This window comes from Acomys russatus, chromosome 1 (assembly GCF_903995435.1).
Source record: "Acomys russatus chromosome 1, mAcoRus1.1, whole genome shotgun sequence".
In the NCBI taxonomy this organism is placed as follows: Eukaryota; Metazoa; Chordata; class Mammalia; order Rodentia; family Muridae; genus Acomys; species Acomys russatus.
This window is the reverse complement of record NC_067137.1, coordinates 60,401,370-60,413,530: the sequence shown is the minus strand read 5'-3', so window position 1 is coordinate 60,413,530 and position 12,161 is coordinate 60,401,370. Positions and strand designations below refer to the sequence as shown.

General features: G+C 35.4%; 1 pseudogene; it reads right to left on the bottom strand.

The window, feature by feature from the left end:
• Positions 1–9,196: 9,196 nt before the first annotated feature.
• On the bottom strand, positions 9,197–10,552 carry LOC127196157 (box C/D snoRNA protein 1-like; annotated as a pseudogene).
• Positions 10,553–12,161: the final 1,609 nt, after the last annotated feature.

Below are 12,161 nucleotides of genomic sequence, written 5' to 3'. Positions count from 1 at the left end.
TTCTGTTAGACCAGGGGTATCGGAATCCTTTTTCTCTTTCCTCTGCTTCCTGAATGCTTAGATTTACAGACCTGTGTTATTACTACACTTAGTTTAGATCTCCATAATTATATATGGAAATGGTTTTTCTGCAAAATGTTGTTTAAAGATTACTGTTACAATTCACATGTCCATCAAATCTCTAACCTAGTTTACAATGTGCCTTGAGATCATTTATAATTGCATTCCTTCTGTTTATGTACTGTATATTCAACCTGTTCAGAATGACTTCTAAGGAAAACATTGTAGTCAATCGTGCTTCTTCAGACTTCCAGTGTATTTCTCTCCTACAAGCACAGCTGAATGCCCAGCTTTGATCTTTCTGTGTTCCTTATTTCCTCTTTGTGACTCTTTCATGCTCCTAACTCAGAACAACAATGTGAGAGACATGCTGACCTGGTCTATGACCATTAGCTGAAAGTAGCAGGGCCTTTGAAAGCAAGTCCTTCAGCCACTAGACAATATGGTGGAGACAACATGTGGGTGTGATTTGATAATACCTGATGTGGCTTTGTGCGGTGCTCTTTCTCCCTCATGAAACCCCTGTAAAATATAGGTTAGGACAAAAACAGTTCTATCTTTTCAGTTGAGAGGTTTTGTTGTGGTTATTCTGTCTTACTCATTAAAGATACTGGTCTTTGTTCTGGTCTGCTTCGCAGGTTAGGACTCTCAGATTTCCCTCCTTTCTTTGAGATTAGACTAGATTAGAACAGAACAAAGAGCTCCTCTTCTGAATACATCAGGGCCACTTTTGTTATACAATACCCCGAGTTTGTCTGCCCTTTTTTGTGTAATATCACTACCTTTTTATATTTGTAGCTAACAGAAACTAAAATAAGGGAGTTTTCTTACTAATATATAACACCTACACTTTTTTGTAGTTGCATTTTATCAAATATTTAAAAATCAATAGGTAAGACAAATTGAAGTTTCCTGTGTGATATTTGTTTATTATCATTTTCATTTTACATTGTATTTTGAGATAGGATCTCTTTCTTCAAAGGCTGGACTCCAAGTTTATGTTCATCTGCCCCCAACTAACTCCTAAATGCTAACTACAGGAAATAGCACCAATTCAGGTTTAATATTATTCCTTTTTTTTCTGTCAGTTTACTAGCAGAATCTTTATTACCTTAAACTCCAAATCTTCCTCCTAGTTGATAGTTCATATTATGAGTTTATAAATTATTAAAATTAAGATGTCAGATTTGGTTGTGACAGTTATTTCAGTGAGTTCAAATACTTAATTCTATCAGGACTTTTTTATGTTTACTAAAATTAATTGTTAATAAAATCAAATTGAAACCAACTTCAAATCAGTAAATAAAGAAATATGCTTAATACTTTAAGTCAGTAAATACAGACAATTATTTAGTTTTAAATTTGTTACATATATAAGGCATATTCTTCTGAATATAAAGTATTCCTGTTGTGTAATTAAAGCCATATTGAATATTCCTAAAGATGAGAGAACAGGAAGATAAAGTGTAAATTTGTAGAGAATTTGAGAAAATAAATAAAATAAATTATATAATCTAATTATGAAAAACAAACCAGAAGAAAATTCAAGATCAAATTTTTAATAATTTATAATTAGTAGAAACACACAGTAGGCTAATTTCACAATTTGCACAATTAGAAACTCAGAGCAGTAATATAAACTCAATGGAATTAATAACCTTAATATGGAAGTGTGAGGGCTAGATGACCAAACTGACACATGCTACATGGCTCAGGCTTGTCACTTCTACTGTTAGGCTGCATGGAACAAAAGGACGAACAATTCAGTCAGAATTAATGAAATGCTTCTGTTGAGGCATATCGTACAAGAGGAAAACTTCTTTTTTTTTTTTTTTTTGACTTTTTTTTTTATTAATTTATTCTTGTTACATCTCAATGTTTATCCCATCCCTTGTATCCTCCCATTCCTCCCCCCCCCATTTTCCCATTATTCCCCTCCCCTATGACTGTTCCTGAGGGGGATTACGTCCCCCTATATATTCTCATAGGGTATCAAGTCTCTTCTTGGCTACTTGCTGTCCTTCCTCTGAGTGCCACCAGGTCTCCCCCTCCAGGGGACATGGTCAAATGTGAGGCACCAGAGTACGTGAGAAAGTCGTATCACACTCTCCACTCAACTGTGGAGAATATTCTGACCATTGGCTAGATCTGGGAAGGGGTTTAAAGTTTACCTCCTGTATTGTCCTTGGCTGGTGCCTTAGTTTGAGCGGGACCCCTGGGCCCAAATCTGCCTATCATATTGTTCTACTTGTAGATTTCTAGGACCCTCTGGATCCTTTTATTTTGCTGTTCTCCCATGCGTCTCTCATTTAGAGTCCCAATAGGATGCCTTCCCCTCTGTCCCAGTTTCCTGGTAAGTGAAGGCTTTTGTGGGACATGCCCCTTGGGCTAGTATGCAGATATAAGTGAGTATATACCATTTGATTCTTTCTGCTTCTGGGTTAACTCACTCACGCTTCTGTAAGGCAGGAGACACTGTCAAGAGAACAAAGCGACAGCCTACAGACTGGGAAAAAATCTTCACCAACCATACATCTGACAAAGGTCTAATATCCAAAATATATAAAGAACTCAAGAAATTAAACACCACCAAACCGAATAACCCAATTGAGAAATGGGGCTTGGAACTAAACAGAGAATTCTCAACAGAGGAGTATCAAATGGCTGAGAAACACTTAAAGAAATGCTCAACCTCCTTAGTCATCAGGGAAATGCAAATCAAAACAACTCTGAGATTCCATCTTACACCCATCAGAATGGCTAAGATCAAAAATTCAAGCGACACCACATGCTGGCGAGGATGTGGGGAGAGAGGAACACTCCTTCATTGCTGGTGGGAATGCAAACTAGTACAGCCACTTTGGAAATCTATCTGGTGCTATCTCAGAAAACTGGGAATAGGGCTTCCTCAAGACCCAGCTATTCCACTCCTTGGAATATACCCAGAAGATGCTCCAGCACACAACAAGAAAATTTGCTCAACCATGTTCATAGCAGCCTTATTCATAATAGCCAGAACATGGAAACAGCCTAAGTGTCCCTCAGTAGAAGAGTGGATAAAGAAACTGTGGTACATATACACTATGGAATACTACTCAGCTATTAAAAACAAAGAATTCCCGAAATTTGTGGATAAATGGAAAACTTCTTAAGACCCAGGGAAATATGCCAATGAGTTATTCTAGTAAGCGTACTGTGATAAACACTATCCTATAAAAATATACTATTTACAGAACGGCACCAGAGACCCTTATTGGTTTCTCATATTTCCCTCCATTTTCTATTCTTCTGGTCAGCTTCATGTTAAGTCATTTTCAGTTTTTGATTTTCATAAAGAATGTTTTAATTGTACATATTTATTTACACAATAGCCTATTTGCATACATGTTATATGCATCAATATCTAAACTGACAACACTTGTACCATTTCATTCTTTAATATTCTTATCAAAGGAAACAGTTCGTAATGTTTTTCAAAATCAGTGGCTAAGATTCTTTCTTCAGTTTTGAAAAACAGTCTTTGTTTCTTTAAATATTTCGTATATTACATCAGTTCTGTTCATTTACTGTGATTATTTCTCACAATGTTTTATTTAGGTTCCTAATCTTACTTTTTATATTTTAAAACCTTTTATATATAGTGTTTTTAAAGTCAGTTTGTAATAAATGCCCCACTTATCAAATGCAATAACTTTTTCTGCCTTCTAGAGGTACCAGACATGAAAGAGTGCACATACATAGATGCACACAAAGAGTAATACACATAAAATGTAAATAACATTTTTTAAAGAGTGGTGAAAATTTTCAGGCCCCTGCTGATGTCTCCAAAAGTAATTATGTAGCATATGGAAAAACATTACAGAAGCTGCTAACTATTCTAAACTGCCTTAATCTACCTGGAGGCGATTAGCTCATCTCTTATCACTAGAAGGGCTTGTATGGGTCTTGTCCAGATTTTCTCCTAAGCTTTATTATACCTAATATTTCACACAAAGCAAAGATGGTGGGTTTTTAGATCTTTTCTTTTACATTGATTTACTTCTAGTATAAAGCCTTCTTCCATATGTCCAGTAATTTTATTTTTCCTAGTTAAGATTTAGATCCCCCAATGACTCTCTGTCTCCCTAAGTTAAATAAACCTTCTATGCCATGTTTTAATTAGTAAGCAGCACTTTCAGAATCAGCAGTGAGTGAGAGTGGAGTGAGAAGCTGATCCTAAATTTCTATGTCTCATCTCCTATAGATATAGCTGGATAATTCCCGGCTGAATTGATTTTGTCTTTGCAAACAGTAAAAAATATGTCTTAATTGTATTTGTTTGTCCAACTTGCTTCTTTGCCCACTATCATGGTCAAAAAAGAAAAAGCTTCAGAAAAGTTTGTAATATAATGAAAGGTGGTTGTTGTTATTACTGTTGTGTTTAATCTAATCAACCTTGAAGAGTAACAATGTGGAAATAACACTGTATGAACTTGGTTTCTTTCCTCCTAGCTATCCCTTAAGGCTAACTCAAGGAGATAAGAAGATAAGCAGGACCACCCGGTGGCACTCAGAAGAAGGATAGCAGGCTACCAAGAAGAGACTTGATACCTTATGAGCATATACAGGGGGAGGAGGTCCTCCTCAGTCACAGTCATAGGGGAGGGGAGTAGGGGGAAAGTGGGAGGGAGGGAGGAATGGGAGGAAAGAAGGGATGGGATAACAATTGAGATGCAATATGAATAAATTAATAATGTATTTTTTTAAAGAAGATGAGCACAGAGCTCTAGACAGTGATCACAGTGAATTTATAGAAGCAAAAAGCAAGTGATGGAACTCCAAGTTAAATAAACATTTCTAGATTTGTATTGATTTGTGCCATAGATTTAGAATTTTCTACTGCCCAGATTTTGATGTTATAATAAAGAACACTCAAATCCTTGTAGTTTGTTGATAAATCAATTATGATTTATAATTATGTTGCAACCTAGTTTGTGTCGGAATATAAGTTTTTCTATTATTCCCTTTGAAACTGTTGCATTTTGAGGTTTCCTTTTAAAGCAAAGGTAAGAGAACAAGGCATTCAATTTTTACTTAGGGAAAATGTATATATTTTTATCTTCTTAAGTAAATAAGACAAAAAAGGACAAAATTATAGCATGCCATTTTAAGAGTTAAGCCCAGGCCTTATATTTTCATTTGGCTATTTGAAGCAAGTTGCATGTTTAATGACAAATTTCTATACTATGATAGTCATTGACATTCTTTTTCAAATATTGTAGTGTTGCTTACTAGGCACTGAATTAGAACCAAATCTTTGTAGTAAGGAAATTGAAGGTGTCTTCATCCAATGAAATATGAATGAAATTGTATTCAGGAAGATTCTTAAAGATTCAGTAAGAAATGCTCTATTATTTCTTGGCTTCCTCTCCTCCAAGAATAGCATTTTCATTATCTTAATAATAGTCTGGCTAACACAGTCATTAAAAGATTGTTTTTGGCTAAAAACAACTTGCATGCCAATGTTTTATGCACATTAGCTTTCTTTTCTTTAGGTGACTTGCCCTCAAGTTAAGTAATAACATACTTATTATTATCTTCAGAGATAGTGTAAAGTCTGTTAATTACAATTAATTTTTGTACGTGTGCATGTATGTCATAGCACACACATGAAATCAGAGGACAACTTGTTGGAGCTTATTCTCTGATTCCACTATGTTGGTGCCAGGAATGAACTCAGGTTGTCAGGTTTGGCAGCAATGGTATTTACACCCTGCCCTAGCTTAAAATTGTTTCATACTTGAAAGCAACACAGGGTTATTACCTTTCTATTCCTTGAAAGTGTATCAGTCATGGTTCAAAGAACGGCAAAGAAAAGAAACTCAGTGTGTCCATAATTGTAGTACTAACCAAGCTGAAACAGCAGAAATATAAATAAGGTGATATCTTGTTATACACACACACACACACACACACACACACACACACACACACACACACACACGTACACATGGAATGTTACTATATAGCAAGCTGGACATAAACAGTTACATCATTCATACATAGATATGTTATATTAATGCATTCATAGTCACTTAAGATCTAAGTGTTTTTTCCATTATTTAATTTCTTTTGTAAGATGACATTTATTAATGTATGTAACACACATAATACTCATACTAATTTTCTTCACAGTACTAAATTGCACAACAATAGGAATAATTGTTTACATCAGTGCAGAAAGTGAGGGTGTAAGTTGGTTGTTGGAGTGTTTGCCCTGATCCATATCACAGTATAAACTAGGTGTGATGGCTCACGTCAGTCAGTAATGTTTGGTCTCAGCAGCTGAAATCAAGAGAATCTAAGTTCAAGGTGACTAAAGTACAAAACAATTTGGAGACTAGCCTGTGATATATGGAACTCTGTTTCAAAATGAACATACAAAAACAGTGCATTAGGAAATAATAGCTGGCTAATTTCTGACTAAAATGTATCCTAAGTTTAATAAATTATTTTATTTTCACTATATCATTATTAATCAAAATTTATTACTGCTTTGGTAAATAATTATGAGAAGTTATGAATCAAGTAAGCTATAACCCCATTTAATTTTTTTCTTACATTTTCTTCTATGCAATTCTTTTACACACCAAAATATCACACATGAGTCTTGGTTTTTGTTGTTTTAGTTTTCATTTCTGACACTAAACTATATGTATGAGATTAGTTTGATGGATAAATTAGTCTCCTAGCCCATTGTTTAGTGAGTGTAAGTTATAAGACATTCAACCTTAATTTAATGTTTTCTTTAAAAATTTCTGACATCAAATATGTTTGGAAATATTGATGTTTTATATCACATACATAATAGTTTATTTTCAATGTCCTTATTTAACTAAACAAAAATTCTACTGAATCATTTACTTTTATGGATGTATTTATTTTACTTTTGTATTTAAGGATAGGAGAGAACATTCTTTACTTTTTAACTTTGACATAACTTTCGTCATACAGAAGAAAAATGCGAGAATAGTACAAAGAATGGTAATGCTCTGCACTTTTATGCTGTATAGTTTGCTTTGTTCTTTCTCTTTCATCAGCCTTTCAGTGTCTGTGGATGAAAAGTGCACTTTTTCCTTGAAATGCTTCAGACTGTGTTGTAGATATAGCAATCTTTAAATTCTCCTAGTACTACAGCATGTGACTCTTAATATTGATTAATTAAAATGATTGCTATATAATGATAAGGCCTAAGGTGCTTAAATTGACACCATTATTATACAATATTACATGTAACTGAGACAGTGCCAGTAGCATTAACAACAGCTTTGAAATAAAAGACAAAATAATGTATTTCAAGTTCCCTTTGTAGATAATTTTTGAGTCTTTCTTTGCATTTCTTTAAATGATTCAATTTGAAGCATAAAATGTTCTTGGCCCAGAAGTGTGTACAGCTACCTTGTGCTGGAAAAAACTCAGTTTATCATCAAGGAGCCTTCTTGTCAATTCATTATCACAGAATATAAATTCAGTCTTTGGTTGAAGCCATGCCTAATGACTTCCTAACTAATAAAGCTGTTATTCTGCTTTTTATTCATAAATATCTTTTGGATAGAGACTATGAGACTATATAATACATTACTATTGTAATTCTACCTAATTATTGTAGTGTACATTGATTAGTCTCAAATAATTATAAAGTGTGTTGAAAATATTTTCAGTTATATAATTATTTCTATAAGCTTTTACTCTATGCCCCACTATGTCAGAAGCATTCTTTTTATTTCTGTGGATTAATTCATGAATGGATACAAAGTTTCATACAGTTTACAATGATCTCAAATTTGTCCTTTGGTTATCTGTTTGCAATGGCTCTTGTGTCTTCTTAACATATCTTCTTCCTTTCATTACCTATGATTTTTCTTGTTGGCTTTGGAGTCAAGTACTGTTCCTTACTCTAGTTCCTGGGTGCAGAATAGAATAGGAAGAAGGCAATTTAGCCACTCTGTGTCCTTATTGTTAGTAGGCACCATTGCCTTTAACCCTCTCCAATTCTTTGAATAAATATTGATTTTTCCAAAACCAGTTCCTATAGTTCTTACTTGTTTTGCTTTTATAATTCTATTTCACTAGGAGAAAGCAAGTCCATGTTGCAAGGAATATATTAAATCACTTGTTTATTATAAAGCCTGAATTACTATTTTTCAATAGCTTTCAGACAGCAGGTTAATAATTTTGGAAAATTAATTATAGTATAATGTGTATTGATATCTCTTTTCTAATTTAGTCTGAGTCCAAGTATGTATTCATAGTTATTTGAGTTGCTCATATTTCTTTTCTTTTTCTATTTGTTTGACATATATATATTGTTCACATATATAGGTCTGAAGTCAACCTTTGTTGAATTTTCCTGTGCCAAACTTCTGTTCACGTGGGTATTTGTACACTATAATGTATTACAAATAAGAATCAATAATGCAACTAAATTTAATATCTACTACAAATTTTTATCTGCTTTCTTTTCCTCCCTAGAGGCTTTTTTTTTTTTTCTTTTTCTTTTTTTTCTTTTTTTTTTTTTTTTTTGTAACACAGTCTGTTTACTCCAGAATTTGTCAGTATCTAAGAGAAAGTGAAATGAAAAGAGAGTGAGCTTTAATATACTGTCTTCTAGGGCTCTCAGTGAACAATCCTAACTTCAATTCCCTTAAGCGTAACATGATTATTCATTATGACACGTTTTGACTATTAATTGCTTGGGAATAAATATGCATATTAGTCCAGTGAGCTGACAGTTATATTTATGTGGGCTCTGCCCCCTCCCTTCTTGGGAAGCAGAGAGAAGCACGTAGTAAATTATTTCTTTGTTGTTCAGTTTTATGGAGCTCACACTTTTCTTAGAATTAAGATTAAAGCACCAGATTTCGTTGTTAGGAGTTTCCTTCCCCCTCTCCAGCATGCTCAGGTCACAAGTTCTTTCTGTGTTGTCAGGCTCCCGAACAACTCCAGGCCAATTTGATTCAATTCCTCCATCTTTTCTTCCTGTCTATTTCAGTGATGCAAATTTCTCTTTCGGATCAATCTGAATCCTGTGAGATCGAGCTTCACTGTCTTTCATATTCTCAACCATCTGGGAGCTTTCACCTTCTTCCACAAGTGCTCAGTTTCCATTGCCAAGCTTCTGGGTAGATTCACTTTTCACTTGGTGGAGAAGCTGCATCTCACCACTCGATCCCTTTAACACCACGTGGAACGTTGGATATTCAATGACATCTTGTTCCTCAAATTGTCTAAAAGACTTTTGTAAGGATCCGGTTCATAATGTCTTATCAAATTTTGCTGCATATTTTCAACCCTCTTTAAAATTTGGATCCAGGTCTGTGATTGTACACAGGCTTTCAATCTTTGACAAATCACAGGATCAGACTTTTCAGGATTGATGTAAGGTTTTAGAATTTCATTAATCGTTTTATTATCCGGTACTCTTTTTTCTATATACTCTCCTTGACTCTGAGGAAACTGAAGCTTTACATGTCAACCAAACTGCTGTTTCTTATGGTCAAAAACTGTGGAGTTCTCTTTCCTCTTGCTGAATCCATTGGGTAAAAGCCTCAAGAAAATATCTTGCATTCGGGCACGATTCTTCATGAAGAACAGCTATTTCTTGTGCTTCGGTCTTTTCAAAAATGTCCCTTGAAACCTGGTCTGCTGTTCTCGCCACGTCTTCCAAGAATCTATAGTCACTTAGGAGATTCATCTCAGTAAACTGCTGTCCCGAGACATAAGCAGTTTTATCTCGGACTCCGTTACAAGTCAGTTCTGCCTTGCGTTTCTTTACACAGGGCAAACTGCAGGAATATCGCATGCAGCGCGGACATCTGTACTTCGCCTCCTCTGTCCCACAAGTTTCACACCTTGACATAGCCAATTTCCTCTTGCAGCCCACTCGGGGATTCGTCTTCCTTCAGCTTCCTGTCCTCCATGGCCTCTCACTTGAGGCAATTCTCTTCTTTTACATGCACTCCACTCATCGCCTGCTCCTCTTTCATGGTCTGATCAACAAACAACTCCCGTTTTACGCTGGAGTTCCTCCTTCTTCACTGCTTCCCAGTCCGCCTCCTCCTTCACCTTCACGTTATTTCCGGCTCCTCCACCTTCTCTTCTTTGACCACCAGGCTACTATCCTCCTGCTTCACCTCCAGCACGCCCGTTTTCTCATCCTTCACCTCAGGCCCGCCCTCCACCTCCTGCTTTACCCAGTGGCTGTCCGAAATGCCACCTTCTACATCGGACCAGCCCACTACTTCCTGCTTCACCGCAGCTAAGTCCGTTTTCATCTCCTCCGCATCCTCTGTGATCTTAATTCCTGTCAGTCTGTTCCTCTCCTCTCCATCGCCAGCCTCAGGGTTCCCACCTAAATCCCTCACTACTTCCCCTAGGGCCTAGGCCGCGCCCCCTCAGCTACCCTCTGGGGACCGCCTCTGGCCTTCTCTTCCTTCCCTGCAGCAAATTCCATCAGCTCTGAGTCTAGGCCTAAGCTGCCACTCTGTTCTTCACTGCGGAGCTACCACGCTGACCAACAAGTTACCGACAGAGCCACACGTGTGTAAACCACAAGCCTCAAGCTCGCATGCTCTATGGAAGCCCCTAGACGCTTTTGTATTTTTGAATACACTTTAAAATAAGAGACTGTGGTTGCCACAATGTTATACTAATTTTAGTATATACGTTAAGGAATCATGTGTTGAATTTTACTCCTTGTTTTGAGGTGGTAATCAGCTGAAAACTGTATCTGACTGTGGTGTTTTAACATAATTTAATCCTTTGTATTGAATCAGGATTAGGTAAGATTTCTTAGCTGGATACTACAAGTGAATCCTTATGGATTTGTGAGCAAAAGAGACATAACATAATATGGTTCATATAAGCATATACATATTATAAATATCATGTATGTATACATATCATATATATATATATATATATATATATATATATATATTATAATTGATGATGTGTACTATGTTAGGTGCCCAACAGCAAGAGTCTATCACAATTTCCATGTATGCCTTTACTCTTGGACATCCTAAATAAGTTTCTGAAGTAAATGTTTTTATTTTGTTATATTAATAAGAAATAGAGTGATACAGTCACCATAGTGATATCAATGAATAATGAAAGAATAAATAAAATTTCCATTAAGTATATCACTTAAAGGATGTATAAAATTGGTTTGGATGAGGTGCTTTCTAAGATTCAGAAAAAAATATAGAGTAGTGTTGTAATCAAGTCATAGATCTGAGGAGATTTCTGAATTCATCCTCAAAAGTTTGACTGCCAAATCCTGATTAACATAAGTAATAGAATAATAAACCTAAACATTTTTAGTTGTCTTCCATTCTTTAAATAGATATAAGCTAGAGCCATCTGGGAAAAGTGAAACTCAGTTGAGAAAATAATTCTATCAAGTTGCCTGTAGGTGAGTCTGTTGGTAATTTTCTTGACTAATTATGAATGTTTGGGAGCTCAGTTCACTGTGGGCACTGCCACCATTGGGAACGTAGTCCTGTGCAGTATAAAAAAGCAGACAGAGAAAAATATGGATAGGAAATAGTATGGAGAATTTCTCTGTGTTCTTTGCTTCATTTTCTGCCTCCAAGTTCCTGTCTTGTGTCCCAGACTTGATTTTTCTTAATGATGGACCCTTTGTTACCTTTTAGTGGACACAAAATAAACTTTTCGTCCAAAGTAGCTTTTACTCATGGCGTTGTATCACAATAAGAACAACTTAAGTAGAAGATGCTGAATAAAGGTACATGATGATTAGAGAAATGTCTAATAAACTGCCATGCTATAATAAATTAAATATTTCTTAGTCATTCACACCAAAACATGCTGGCATAGAAGTGTGGAAAAAAGTTTTACTTATCAAAAACATTGAAAAGAAAGCTAACTACTGATTAATCACAAATTTATTTACCTGTGAACATTTCCATTGAAAATGAGAGGAATTCACCAGGACATTTATATGTAGTTTACTTCTTTTCATGTTTCAGAAGTTGTTTTAGAAATATAAAGAGAAGTTAGAGAGACATGTAACAGGCCCCCGACCTTTGCACAACTGA